Raw genomic sequence first — 12,294 nt, forward strand, 5'->3', positions numbered from 1 at the left:
ATAAGATGTTAATTGACCCTGCAAACGAGGTAGGCAGATTTCAGGGGTAAATCGCCAGCCTGCGTTTCCAACAGCTGAGAAACGGTGCTGACATTCAAGTACGGACTGATGTGCTTTTCCTCATACGGGTTTACCAGAGCTTTCAACCTTGACCTGAAGGGAACACCTTTTCTGGAAGTGACAGGTAATTTAGCCTTCTCGCTAAGTTCTGGGGCTCTCTGGTGGTGAATTATGTATGGTGCTTCTATGATACAGACACCTGTCCACTGAGAGCCAAACCAAAGCTGATAGATTCCTCTTAAAGACCTTAGATTAGGTATAAACTACCTTTTTCCCCCAAGAAAAGTCGTCATGATGCCAATCACCTTGCTTTTTCTTTCCTCCCGTGATATCAGGGATCTGAGAGAGGCCTAAAACAAACTGAACAATGTTTGCTTCTATAAAATGATTCTTTGGGTAGCACTGCAGTGTCTTTTTGTTCCCCCACTTTTCTGAAACCGTCAAAAACCCTTTTATGTTGGAACAATAAACTTGTGAATCATGAATCACCCGTGTTGGTCCCCCAACCCTGGCTCTTAAAATAATTCACTAAACTGTATCATTGAGTGTGCTCTATTAATTAAATCAGAGTTTCCAGCAAGGTTGCCAGCCAGTTCAAAAGCAGCCTTTGGACTAAAAAAAAAGCAAAATTACATCACACTATATTCTTGGCTTAGGTTATAATTTGGGACAGGTAAATCAAATGTTTTGGATCTGGAGAATAGGAAAAGATTAATGTCAATGACACTGCAAAAATCCTGGTGGATATAAAAAGCGGCTAGAGAAATAGACATTTATGAAATGGTTTAAAGCTTATCGTGGCTTGTGGAGAGGGCGGGACAGGGTTCTCCTGAATAAACTTCATGTTTATGTCTCACTCAAATGGTCCCTCGCCAGCCAGACTTTGGCCAGGACATCATCTGGTATCAATAGAACCACCTCAAGGGCAACTGAAATGGTCCAGGGAATTTGGTGCCCTGGGGAAGACCCTTTGAGATGCTGTTTTTGTTGGTCACTGTTTATAGCGCTGGTGGTAACATAGAAGAGCGAGACCTTCCCACACAGGAGCAAATCTCTTTCTGAAACATGATTTGAGACTGAAAATTTGCTTGGAGCTCTTGCCATGAGCTGTTCAGCCCAGTACTAACATTTTACCATGTTTTCCCTCCTGGCATTGAAAAGGTAAAGCCCAGTCTTCTCTGTAGCAGTGGCCACTTGCCCAATTCCTGCCCAGGAGAGCTCAGCAAGGGAAATATGGTCACCTTCTGACTCAAGGGCAGGCAGGTCCATATCCATTAAAGATGGGATGTAAATGGGGAAAAAAATCTCCTGGGAGGAACCCGTCACACAGCCACTGTGCTCCGGGGCCCTTGCTGGAGTGCAGACCGAGAATCTCATTAGGAATCTAATACAATAAAGACATGCAGATCTTAAGGGTGTGGGGTAGAGTGCAAATCAAATTAGCTTCATTACTTTATTCTGCACCTCGCAGCGCTTCTGCCAGTGGACAATTGCATTAGATCAGCGAGGAGCTCAAAAGGCAAAAAAACTCCCTGGAAATTCATTGTCTGAAGCAAGACGAGGGGGGCGGAGGAGACCTGGGAGGAGAAGGCAGTGGTGACTTGTGTTGATCCAAGACATAAATTTCGTACATCTACCCACACTGGTGCTGGGCCCTTTGCTTTGCTTTTCCAACTCCCAGGTCGATGTCTTGTTTTATGTTGGTCATGGGAGATGGGGCAGCGAGGCCTGAAGTGAGAAGAGTGAAATCAGTGTCCCTACCTCTAACTTGGCCCTTGAGTCATTTGAGCTTTAAGAGTTTTGCTTTGACACTCTTGACATTTCAGAAGGCCCTTAGAATTATTTGAGTAAATACACGAAAATGTTGCCGAAATGTCTCTAGACTTCTTGATGATAACTGAAATGGAGGAGAAATGTTCAGGAAGGGAAATGTGAACATATTTGGCAAAAAAATAGGTGGCATGTGTATCTTGACAAGAGAGAAACTACAGCTGGAGACATTCTTGTTTTTGTATTATGAATTAAACTGCAGATAGATATGACAGCAAAGTAAGCTGCACCATAATTCAATATATATTATATTTATTTAACAAGTAGTTAATTGAGGTACTAGGAGTTGGAGGTGGGCGAAAGTGAATGACATGTACCAGAAATTAAGGAAATGCTCACAACAAAACAAAACAAAACAACAATAACAACAACAAAATAACAGGGGCTTTTTCCTTTTGGTATAAAAGGATACAGGAGCCAAGTGAAAGAGCTCCCAATGGTCGAAGCTGGAACACTTTGAGCAACAAAATAAAATACTCTAGGATTATAACCTAAGGTATAAAATAAAGATCTAAATATCCACAAGTCCATACTGATATTAATTAATAAATGGGGGAGGAGAGACACATATCCTGTGTAGCAGAATTCCAAATAATTTATGCAGAAACTCCATCCTCAGGGAAGTAGAGAATAAACCCCACCTGGGAAGTGTGGGTCTTAAAGCGACTTCCTTCCAAAGAGGACAGTAGGAAAGTGGGAAAAAAGACCTGTTTCACTGTGGAGAAATCTGACAAACACTTCCTCAGCCAGCTGATCTAGGTCAACATTGACAGTGATGTCATGTTGACGGTATGTATCCTTGATGTATTGTGATGAAAATGGTATGTTAACTCTGTGATCATTCTCCTAAAAACCTCAGCCCCAGACTCATCATGAGAGAAACAGATAAATTCCAATAGATGGGCAGCCTACAAAATTCCTGACCACAACTTCTCGAAACTGTCATGGTCAATGAAAACAAAGGCAGTCTGAGAAACTGTCACAGCCAAGAGGAGCCTAAAGAACCATGATGACCAAATGAAACATGGTGTCCTGGATGGGATCCTGGAAGAGAAAAAAGACATTAGGTAAACGTAAGGAAATCTAATAAGGTATAGACTTATCAGCTGAAAAAAAATGCACTACATCATGAGAGTTGTGAGTTAAGTTTTATTTGGGGCAAAATGAAGACTATAGCCTGGGACATAGCATCTCAGAGAGCTCTGAGGAACTGCTCCCTAAAGGTTGGCGGAGGTGGGTCAACATATATGTGAGTTGGCGGAAGGGGGATATATGCAATCCAGCACACATTTTGGCAGAAGGTTGTTGCTAGTCTCGTGAAGGTTCCTGCTAATCATGAGGAGTGGATGTCTCTGTTAATGACTTTGGTGCTTTTCTAGATGTGAGAAGATGCAAGAATTTGGGCTTTTAAAATCTTCTGAAAATATCTATCTAAAGGCCTGTTGTGCCAGTTTTTCCCAGAGCACAGAGTGCCTCAGTCCTGATCTCCACCCTGAACTCCTTTCAGGTTGTGTTGAAGGTCAGTGGCTAGTGACTTAATCCTTGCAGAGGCAGATGGCAAGTGCCAATTTTTAGTTTGCAGACTGTAGTTATTAATAATTTATGAATATTGGTCCATTATTTGTCACAAAGGAACCATCCTAATGTAAGATATTAATAAGAGGGGAAACTCGGTGCTTGGGTATATAGGAAAGCTCTGTACTATCTTCTCAATTTTTCTGTAAATCTAAAACTGTTTTAAAAAATAAAGTCTATTTTAAAAAGTGAATAATGTGGCTGTGCTCTCAAAGAACTTTCAGTCAAGTGAGAAATAATCCAGAGACTCTATAATAAATTCCTTTCCCAGGAAAGTTGGTGCTCATCAGAAAATCAAACCCCTAGAGTATTGCCAAATTGAACTTATGGAAATTAACCTTAAGATTTAAAAAATTAGGGACTAGTTACCACTGACATCAGCTGAAACTACTTTGTTGTTTTATTCTCTAATTGCAAAAGAAAGGTTGTAAAAAATCCACTGATGAGGGTTTTTTGGTTTGTGTGTTTGTTTTTAGGTCATATTTCACTGTGTAACTATTAATGGAACACTCTTCACACAAACCAATAAATGGCATATAGTATTATCCAGCGGTCACATGTGTTTCTCTCTCTCCCCCTTCTCACTCTCACACACACATATAACACTTTATCCCCCAGCCCTTCACTCGACTCTGAAGATAATTGTAGTTGATCCAGTCACCTCTTGGGTCAAAGGCCCATCTGGAATTCCAGGCAATCCATTCATCCACAGATCAATAGATACATACTGACAATCAACTTTGTGCAGTTGCTAAGAGCAATACAAAAGAGAACAGAACATACACAGTTAAAGAAAATCCTAAGACAAAACAGGAATTGCCACACTTTTGTGGTTCATCTGCCAAGAACTGGGAGAACCAGTATCACCATTTCTAGACTCTTCAGGGGTACTGCAACTTCTCAGTTCAAGGTTTTACAGAAAAAGGATGAACTTGAGCCAGGCCCTGGAAGAGTATAGGATTTGAATAAGGTAGGAAAATGGGAGCTCAGGAAAAGTATGGCATAGAGGTATGGGGAAGGGATAACATAAGAAAGAGGGAATATTGTGACTTGAAGAGAATGAGAATGGGCAGTTGAAGCTGGTATTGAGGGAAGATGACGGAGGCCACCAAGAAGTTTTGATGATTGTCTAGTCACTGGGAATTAGAATTTGTGGATCTATCAAATATCAGCACTATACCATTAAGAATTCTGTGGTTGGGCCCTGCATAAACCATATTCGGACAAATTTGTTTCTCATAGGACAAATTGTCTCATGAATATATATACAGATATATATATATATATATTTTAAAAGAATATATATATATTTTTTACTGTATTTATATAGTAAGCTACATAATAACTTGGGTGATGAAGCTTCAGAAATTCTACAATTTATATTATATTATATTGTATATTATATTATATTATATTATATTATATTATATTATATTACATTATACTATATATTACATTATATTCCATGGCATTTAACTAGTCATTCCAGAGTGAACAATCTGATATACAGGGTGTCCCTAGAGTGTGCAGAACCTGGGACAAATATTTTTATGGGACTCCTGACTATATAAACAATTTGATTAGAAAATTCATGAGCCCACGTGAGATATAGTGGTTTATCAATGAAGATTTAGAATAATGGGCAGGGAAGAGGCACTTACATATTTGCTTACTGTTCAGTCAGGGCTCACGGAGATTCTCCTTAGTGTACAGGTATCATCAATTCCTGTTCAAGCCCAGAAACCATCACTTTGTGTTTTGTATTGTCAAATGCTCCATTCCAAGCTAATTTCATATCTAAAAAGTAGCAATGCTGTTATTACTCATAGTGCCATGGTTCTTCAGAACCTGTTTGTATTGAAACTATATAGATCATTTTTGCTTCTGCAGTTCCCTAATACCATTTAGTCAATGCTCTTCACATCATCCATGGAGTCACCCATGAATGCCGGTTAACAGTGACTCTCAAAGGTTGTTACCATGCTTCTTTGAGGATGACCGCAGTCGCAGGACATAAGAGTAGGCAGGAAAACGTGAATAACATTTTATTTTCTGGTCATGTGAAATTTACCAGTCAGAATTTTACACATAAACAGATCTAATCACGACTGCCCTTGAACCTTTGGCTGTCATTTCTGCCTTCCTAGAATGTGGTCCCTCGGTGTTGACCACAGCCCTCCTTCTTTGCTGCACCCCGTGGGCGCTGCGAGAAGAGCGATCCAGTGCCCACGAGGAATGTTTTCTGTTTCTCTTGAAGATCACCTCGGGAAGGCACGCTGTTGGGAGAGCCTGTTGGTCTGGTTGGGCAGCGACCACCCCAGGACTGCCTGGCATGTGGCACGGAGCTTGCGAAGAGGTGGGTGACCATCCTGAGTGCCGGGGGCAGAGGGTGCACAGGACGCTTTGTCCTTTAGCAGAGAGGAGAGCACTTATCTCCTCTTTCTGTCCCATGTGAGTGAGGGTTACTGCACTCAGCATGTAGTCACCATCCTGGCTGCCCAGTTTCACGGGCGGAGCATCAAAGAGCGCCCCAGAGAGAGAAGAAACACGTGGGTCCCTGCCTGGGCTCCGGGCACCCTGCCTGGTCCCAGACAGGAGAGATAGACCTTGGAAATTTCCAAGAAAGCACCTCCAGAATGGGGGTGGGGAAGCGTTGGGCTGTTGAGGGCTAGATGGGGGCAAGGACTCCCTTGCCTTGATCTAAAGATAGGAAACCTGAAATTCGCAACCATCTTTTTACAAAGTGGTTTAACAGTAACAATTTAAAAAGCTCACCATTGATTTATTGTTATCATAATGGATTTTGTCCTGTATGAAGGTGTCAATTTAACCCATAAATAGGGCCGATTTTTGTTGGGTTTCCCAGAAACATTAGAATTCGGGCAGAAATTAGTGGCAAATGTGAAAACAATACATTGAGTTAGGATGAAGGGCATACAAGGATTTCTGGATGTGACTGAGGACCTATGTTGCCCTGGCTGCTGTCAACAGCCATCTTGACCCCGGATGAAGCTGTCGAAACACGAAACCAACACAGTAACGAGGGCAGAACTCAGAAAATTCCAGCAACAAGAGCTGGTTTCTTGATCACACTGAACCAGAGGTTTAACTTACCTCTGGACTTTTGAATTATGTGCATTGCCACTGGATCCTTTTTTATCCTTAAGCCAGTTTGAGATGATTTGTTTTATTACTTAAAATCATGGAGACCCTCATTGGTAAAAGCACTTGATTGCAAAAAACACCAAGCTGGAGTTCTCATGCTAAGAATAAAATAGCAATAAGCAGAAAGTAGATATGCAGCCAACAAAAACTCTGGAAACTAGGGAGAGGTTCCTGAGGGTCCTTTATAGAATAATTCTGACATATCCAGAAAGAAATGGGTAACATGATTCTGGATGTCGGTGTACTTTTAGCAAAGTGCCATCAGCCTTCATTAATTAAATTCTTTCCATGTCATTTCTATCTTTCCTGACTATCCCTAGAACTCATTGACTGTATCATATTTCGGGATTCGATTAAATGTTACCTTTTCTTTTTCTCATATTGCTCCAATTTATGTGTATTCTTTCTCCAAATAGATTACAATCATCTTGTAACAGGGTCTGTGGTAGACAGCTTTCAGGGAGGGTCCTCAATGACCCCCCTTCCTTTTATTCATGACCTGTGTAATCCCCTCTTGAGTGTGGGCTGGCCTGGTGACTTGCTTCTAACACACAGAATACAGCAAAAGGGATGGAGTGTCACTTCTGTCTTGAATTACACAAGACTGAAGGTTCTGTCTTGCTAGACTCCTGTTCTACAAAGGGAGAATATCCAAAGTTTTAAAATGTAATACAAAAGGGATCATTTTTAAAATGTCATGGGCTGGCTTCTAAACCTTAATAAAATATGACTGACAAGAATTGTCTGGCTCTCCTTTATTTCTCTTTTAGTCTGCAAGTAAAAAGATCATCTTGGTAGTGTACGTCAGTATCCACCTTTTTATCACACCTTAAGATTGTCCCTTAGGGACTGGCTGAGGGAAACGCATACATTTCCCAGTGTTTCCCTCTGTTTTCTTTATTTGTTTGCCTCCCCCCAGCCTCACGCCCCCCACCCCACCCCGCCAAAGCATTTGTGTCACTCCATCCCTGCAATTGGCTGTCTCTTAACTTCTGAACTGAACTTCTGAAAGAGTTTAAAGGGGAGATGAACTGACAAGGAGATTTGCTTGTCTCAAAGCTTGGCTCTGCCTGCCTTTAATTAAAAATGGTATTGATTTTTCTCTGTTCTAATGACAGGCACTAGTCTGCCCTCCCTGTGTTAGTCACTGACAGTTTAAGTATGAAACAAAGGGCATTTATTCAGCACTTAATGTGAAATTATCACTGATTAAAAAGTGATTTATCATAAGAACTACATCTGTGTAGGCGTTGTTTTTTTTTTTTAATGTTCACTTTAACCAGAGTTTGGAAGGTGTAGCTGGATGATTGGAACAGTTCTCTCCTCTTATTCAGTTCTCCTTCCCTGCTTTTAGTGCAAAATGAAAAATAAAATTTCCACTGAATTCAGGACTGAGAAACACAGGAAGGAAAAGAATTTTATTTTATTTTTTAAATTTTTACTGGAGTATAGTTGATTTACAATGCTGTGTTACTTTCTGCTGTACAGCAAAGTGATTGAGTTACACATATACATATATCCACTATTTTTAGATTCTTTTCTCATATAGTTCATTACAGAGTATTGAGTAGAGTTCCCTGTGCTATACAGTAGGTCCTCATTAGTTATTTATTTTATATAGAAGTCAGACCTGAGCGTGTCCCACAAGTCAACTGGTGAGTTGCCAAGTTGCCTTCAGGGAGCAAAACACAGAATTTTCCAGGACTACATTCTTCTCACACCTATCCCTACTCTTTTCCTATTTCACATAGTGTTTGACACTGCAGAAATTGACCCAACATCCAAGATGGAAAAACAGTGCTAGGAGGAAGTTTGCAAGGAAGATGTGAGAACAAGGGAAGGAAGTGATGCCCACATAATGCAGTCAACCGTTGATAACCTTTATGAGTTCAGCTCTTTTCCAGCCACGATTTGGCCCAGTCTGTCCTTTTTCCTGGGATGAGTGGTAGTGCATCTTTTTTGGTTAAGAACACAAGCTCTAGTGACCTTGAGCCACTATTTAATCTTTTTATACCTCACCTTCTCCACCTGCAAAATGGGTTTAATAGTATCACCACCATGTAGGGTTAATGGGAATATTAAACAATGACAGTATTAAGCAAAACAATTAGAATAGTGTTTGATACATAACAAACAGCCACACATACACATATTACTAGAATTCATTACATATACGACACTATTGTAAGAGACATCTTGATTTCACATATGTTAACATATTTAAAAAAATGTACCTATTGGAATTGATGAAATACCATAGGTAACTACTGTTGATAATGCTGATTTATTTACAATGATGACCTCTCATCAAAAAGTGACAAGATATCCAGTGCTGTGGACTTTCATAAATACCCATTTCAAAATAGAGTTGGTAGTTAATGTTGCTGCCTGCTACCTCATTTTATCCTCAGTGGTGTGGGATAGTACAGATTCATGGATTTTGGTATTAGAAAAGCCTGAGTCCCCACCCAGGCTCTTTCACCCACCAGAAGCATGTCCCTGATAAAGTTATTTCCCCCTCTAAATCTCAGTTGGGTATAGCAATGCCCACTTCACAGTGTTCTGGATAACCTCTCAGGCAAACAGGCTTGGCATAGGGCTCCACCAAAGTAGGGTACATACCAACATTTCTTGAAAATTGCTTATACTATATAACATATAAATATATTTAAATTTCAGAGTAACCAATGCAGAGGACATTAAAACTTTATTGAATTACATTATACTTACTTTGTTATTCAGAATTTTCAAAACCTTACACACAGTGGTATAGTGGAGGAGGAAAGGTGAGCACCGCAATATTTTTAGGATATAGGGCTTCCTCAGGTCTTAAGTCAGTGCTGTTTCAATTGGTGGTGTTCAAGAGAAATAAAGAGAAATACATGGCAGCTATAACATAGGGATTGGTATATAGTTTCTTGTGTCCCCTTTATACTGCCTTTATTTTGCAGTTGAAGCAGAAATGCAGACAACTTGATGACTTTCTAAATATCCTAGAGTTTATTAGCAGCAGAACTTGTAGGAAAGCCCAAATGTTATAAACATCAAGACAAAGTTTCCTTCCACTAAAGCATAGAAAGGTGGTGACTTGCCTTTTTAGCATTAAATGACAGCAAGCACAAAAGGTGAGATGCATTATTAATTTGGAGGGCAAGCCCCACTTATGGATAAATTTCTTGCATAGTATTTACCAGAGCAACCTCATATATGTTTCTGATAATAGTGAAAAAATAATTCACTATCTTTCTATGTCTTTGTTTCTTGGGGGAAATCCCCAAAGATTGTAAAATAAAGAGGAAAAGAATAAGTTCACCAGGTTTCCTACGAAAAAAATAGTTCCCTAAGATAAGGAAGCATGAATATGAGACTGGGTGATGGAAAGTAAAGAGAAAAAAGAAGGCCCAACATTGAGAAGACATCAAGAGCAAAAATGTCCCTGAGATTACTAAGAGAGGAAGGAAGACAGAATTAGGGAAAGAAAGAAAAACATCAAGAAAATAGAAGGCAATTTAAGAGCAATACAAATGGAGAAAATTCATTCATTATTCACAAATATTTATTGTGTAACTACTATGTGCTAGATTGTTTTCTATGTACTTTGGATACATCACTGAATGAAATAGACAAAGATTTCTGCTTTGTGGAGCTTATAATATAGTAGGGACATGAAGGGAATAAAAAATAGGTATAATACATATGTATATAAAACTATATTGAATATTATGTGATCCATAATAAGGAGAAGAATTAGTCAATAGTAATGTACCAGAAATGAAATAATGAAATTAGCAGGCAAGACAAATAAATCATCTATTATAAGTATGTTCAAAGAGTTAAAGGAAAACATGAACATATGAGAGAAATGGAAGATAAAATAGGAACTTCTAGAAATAAAAAAATAAAGTAAATGAAAGGAAAAATTTAAAAAATCAAAAAAGATTTTCAGATTAACAGCAAACTAGATATTGCAGGAAAATAAAATCAGTTAACTTGAAGACATAGTAATAAAAATTAGCCAAACTGAAACAAAGAGAGAAAAAGTAGAAAAAAAATCCCCAAACATTAGTGACCTTTGGGACTATATGTGGTGTTTTAACATGAGTGAAATCAGAGTTCAGCTAATGAGACAATAATGGTGAAAAAAATACAGTGCTTATTTAATCCCAAAAAAGCAAGGAAAAGACAAAATAAAGAGCAAAGAAAATATGAGACAAATAAAAAACAAATTATAGTCTTAAACCCAATCATGTTGTATTAAATATAAAAGATCTAAACACTCCAATCAAAAGGCAATTGTTTTCAATCAGATAAAAAAAGCACGATTCAACTATATGTTGTCTATAAGAAACCAACTTTAAATATAAAGACACAGATAGGATAAAAGTAAAAGAATAGAAAAAGTATTAGTGTAGCTGGAGTGGAGATATTAATATCAGATAAAGTAATCTTCCAGAAAGTAATATTATCATGGTTAATAAAGAACATTTCTTAATCCTAAAGTGTTAATTCAGTAGCATTCCTAAATGAGTATGCACCTGAATAGATGACAAAGAAAGAAAGAAAGAAAGAAAGAAAGAATGAATGAATGAAAGAAAGAAAGAAAGAAAGGGAAAAGGAGAATGATAAGTATTCATTTATAATTGAAAATTTCAACATTCTTCTCTTGATAATTGATTAAGAAAGATTATAGGAGTTGGCAGACTTTCTCTAAAAAGCCAAATATTTTAGGCTTTGCAGACCACATTCAGCCTTTATTGTATATTTCTGTGTGTGTGTGTGTGTGAGTGTGTGTGTATGTAAAAGTTTAAATAATGCTTCAACCTGTAAATACTATTTTTTTAGCTTGCAGGTCATGTAAAGATAATTTGCTGACCCCTGAAATGGAATATCATTAGATATATAGAAGACTTCAACAACACTATCACTAACTAGATCTAACTGGCAGTTACAAAGCACTCCACTCAACAACAAGAGGATGCCCACCCTTTTCAAGTGCACATAAAACATTTGCTAAGATAGATTGTATGCTAAGCCATATCTCAATAAACAAGTCTAAGTAAACATGAAGGGATTGAAATATATTATGTTCTCTAGCCCAAACAGAATTAGATTAGAAATAAATAATGGAAAGATAGCTAGATAATTAGAATCCCCAAATATTTGGAAAGTAAACAATATACTTCTACATAATCTATGCTTCTACATAACTCAAAGAAGAAATCACTAGAGAAATTAGAAACATTTTGAACTGAATGGAAGTGAACAGACAACATATCAACATTGTGGATGCAGCCAGTGGTATGCTGGAACTGGCTTATACTGGCTCATGAAAGCCAGTTGTATGCATCTCTTCTTATCTCTGTATTCAATGACATCACATTGGTAACTTGAAATTAGCCATGGTGGAAATATTTTTACCACAGTTATTGGCAAATGTTACAAACTAGAGGTTGTTTTCTTCTCCAGAGAGTCAGTTTAACACTGGATGTAGCTAAAGCAGGGTTTACGGAGAAATTTACAGTTTAAAATACTTATATTAGAGAAGAAGACTGAGCTAAAATCAATGATGTGAGCTTTCATCTTAAAATAGAAAAAGAAGAATAAATTAAACCCAAAGTAAGAAGAAGGAAAGAAGCTAAAGGTGAAAATGGATATCAGTGAAAT

The sequence above is a fragment of the Eubalaena glacialis genome, chromosome 3 (assembly GCF_028564815.1).
Source record: "Eubalaena glacialis isolate mEubGla1 chromosome 3, mEubGla1.1.hap2.+ XY, whole genome shotgun sequence".
Lineage (NCBI taxonomy): Eukaryota > Metazoa > Chordata > Mammalia > Artiodactyla > Balaenidae > Eubalaena > Eubalaena glacialis.